The following is a 3,434-nucleotide window of genomic DNA, read 5'->3' on the forward strand; positions in this document are numbered from 1 at the left end:
GTCTTCTCTTCAAGGTCCACCTGATAAACACGAATCCTCCCGTAGCTGGACATGGACCCTGTCCCCTGGTGGCACGCAGTTTTGAGACGGGGTGTGTATGTGCAGCCTCTTTGAGCTTGGGGGTTCCACCCTCTCTGGCCTCTCTGGAGGCAAGGGACCCCAACATTGGATTGGGGAGCAGCAGCAGGACCCGGGTCCTGAGTTTGCCCTAGGGTGCTCCAAGGGCCTGGCTGGGTGGGCCTCTGGCTGAGGGGATGACTCCTGCCCGCGGTGAGGGGTAGGGCTGGGCCAAGCTACCAGAGGAGGGAGGCACAGCGGACAGTGTGGCTTTTGGCACCATTCTGAGCTGCAGCTGGAGATACACTTTGGGGTCACAAGTAAGGGTGACTCCAGCCATCCCTGGGTGAGGACAGATCCTGCTGATCCCACGAATGGCTAAGAGTCGGGAGGTTTTAAATCCTGCCCCATCTAAGGAGCCCACGGATTTCAAAAACACTTGAGATTTTGTTCCACCCTCCAGTCCCCCACTGCATTAGAAAGTTTGGTTCACAATGACTGGGCAGGATTTTAACTAGAAACTTCCTTCTGGTCCCGAGGCAAGTGGCTTCTACATTCACCCCTGGCAGATTTTATATTCAGCGAGCAGAATTTGGGCACAATCTTGATCTCGACACACATTAATAGGCTTTGTGACATTTATTTTTCTGACCCCAAAACCCAGGATTTCATATTTCATACTGTAATCCTGTTCTCACTCTATTATTCTATTGCTGAAGATTAAAATATTTAAATTGCACTTATCCAGCTGCCTAAAGGGAATAGGGTAAAAATTTTAACCTCAAAGTAGAAAGCCAAGAAGTACCCAAGGGTGTGGAGACCACCCAGACCTGAGGCCCCATGTTCTCAGGTGATTTGGTGGGAAGATTCCAGGGATATTTCATGCATATCCAATCCCATATGTTAACTCATTCCCCCTCCTTTTCTACCCGAATATTAGCATATTGTACTCACTGCCATGCACTTGATTTATTAAGCAAATATGTCCTACATTGTTTCCCTCATTCTTTTTAATGGTCTGCTTGACCCATAATTGACAACCAGCCCCTAGTAGTGGACATTTAAGTTGTCAAGGGTCTTTTTTATATATAAAAGGTTTTATTAGAGAAGCTACAGGTTTATAGAAAAATCATGTGGAAACACCAGAGCTCCTATATTCCTTTCCCTATTGTTGACACCTTGCCTTAGTGTGGTGCGTTTGTTACAATTGATGAGAAACTATTATTATAACTGTGCTATTTATTAAAGTCCATAGTTGACATTAGGGGTCACTCTGTTGTACAGTCCTTCTAGAATCTTTTTGAGTCTTGCTAATTTGGAAGGTGAAGTATGACATCTATCAGGATTTTAAGTTGCCATTCTTTTATTTCCCCCTAGGTTGAGCATTTCTTTATATTTAAGTAAAGTCATTTGTGAGTTGTTTCCTGTGTATTTGCTGAACATCTTTGGCCTCAGCTTTTTGGATCACCATTTCCAGGTGACACTCTTAAGATCATTCACATTTCCTTTCACTGAAAACAGCTGATGCTCAAAGTATGTGCTAATGGAGGCTTTCAGGAGAGCTGGCAGAACCCCTGCTGAGTTAGAAAAGGGTGGTCAGAGGAGCAGGAAGGATGGTAAAATCGGTGTCTGTCTTGCATGAAGAACATTCTTTCTCTTAGCCTGAGCCTCTCTGAAATGTCCTAATATCCCAACACAATACTAACAGTAATGGCAGTGGATTTCTTTGAGGACCTGCACGTGCTGGGCAGTATGCAAAGAGATGCATTATTTTATTGCATTTGATCTGCACAGCTTTCTGTGAAGTCAGATCTACTGGTGGTAACCTTTTACAGATGAGGAAACCGAGGCACAGAGACGTTAAGTAACGAGTCCAGGATCACACCGCAGCCAAGCCAGGACTTTTAGAACCCAGACCGAAGCTAGTCTGCTGGGGAGTCTCCCGCGGTGGTAGGCAAGGCTTCTCAGGCCGCTGAACAAAGAGCGGCCTCGACCCCGGAGCGCGGCCTTCTGCAGAGCCGGCCGGGAAGAGCATGACCACCTCTCCACGTCACAGTCACGCTTGGCCAGGAGGCTCTTCAGAGGGACAGCTTTACCCTCTACTGCGCCTACACGTACTTCCGTTGGAAGGCTCGTGAGAAGCCACTTGGCTTGGGGCTCCCGTTCGCCTCCACTCCCTCAGACCTATGTCTGCCTGAGCCGCGCCGGCAGGTGGGAGCACGGCTGTCCTGTGGAAGTGACACATAGAAGGTGCCCGTTGAGGGGGGTCGCGCTCCCCTTAGGGTGCTCTGGTGTGCCTTCCCAAGCGGTGTAGGCGCTCAGACCCCCTCGGCAAGCTCCTGGGGAGGGAGTGCGCACCTTCTGGCCTCTCAGAGCGGGTCCCACCTGCAGAAGCCCCCCCGGAGGGCCGAGGGAACCCTCCTGCACCTGCCTCTCCCTGTAGCTACAATTCTTAAGGGCCTACCAAGAGAGCTTCCCACCCCACCCCAGTTGCACCACACTCAGGAGGCGTGTAATCACCTGCTTCGGTGTGGCTCCCGCGGCGGGGGGGCTGCTTCCGCCCTGGGCCCCCACCTGCCCGGGCAGCCTGGGACCCCGAGGCCAGGAAGCAGTGCCTTGGCGCCTCCAGCCAGCGCTGCCTGCCCATTTCCTCGCTTGCTCTTCTCAGGCTGGTGTTGGCCCAGGGAGATTCCAGGGACTGTGGTCTCTCACCCTCTCCTGACACTGCCTCGCTGAGCACCCATCTCACCCTGTCCATCCCTGCACTGTGATGGGAAGATGGCATCAGGCTGCGGGAACCTCCGGGGACGCTTCTGTGACCGGGGCCTCCTGTGTTCTCCACTGAAGCAGGACAATGTTGTCCCCCCACCCCCGCTGCATTCTGTACTCACTAGTGTTATGGAGCATTTGCTGCTGAGAGCTCAGCTCCCAGAGACCTGGACGAGGGAGCCGGCGGTCAAGGCCATCAGAGCAGAGCCTGCTAAGGCGCCCTCTGCGCTCAGCTGTCAAAAGTGTGTGTGTGTGTTTTGTGATGTATATAGCTTCAAAAAAATACAATTTACAAAAATGATGGGGGTGGGGAGTGGGTTATATGGGAACCTCTTATGTTTTTTTTTCAATGGAATGTTCTTTGTGATCTATTAACTTTAATAAAAAAAGTGTTAAAAAAAATCATAAAAAAGAAAAAAAAAGTATGTGTGTGTGTAAGAGAGGGGGCGGGGAGAGACCGAGAGAGGGGAGAGAGGGAAGAGCAACAACTCAAGGAAAGCCTGTTCCCTCAGAACATTCCTTCTATTTCCCCTAAATCCATCAGGAGGAATTCTATAATGGAGGAGGCAAGATTATATTTCCCATCCAGAATATACAGGGAATAATGA

This window comes from Dasypus novemcinctus, chromosome 6, assembly GCF_030445035.2.
Source record: "Dasypus novemcinctus isolate mDasNov1 chromosome 6, mDasNov1.1.hap2, whole genome shotgun sequence".
Taxonomy (NCBI): Eukaryota; Metazoa; Chordata; class Mammalia; order Cingulata; family Dasypodidae; genus Dasypus; species Dasypus novemcinctus.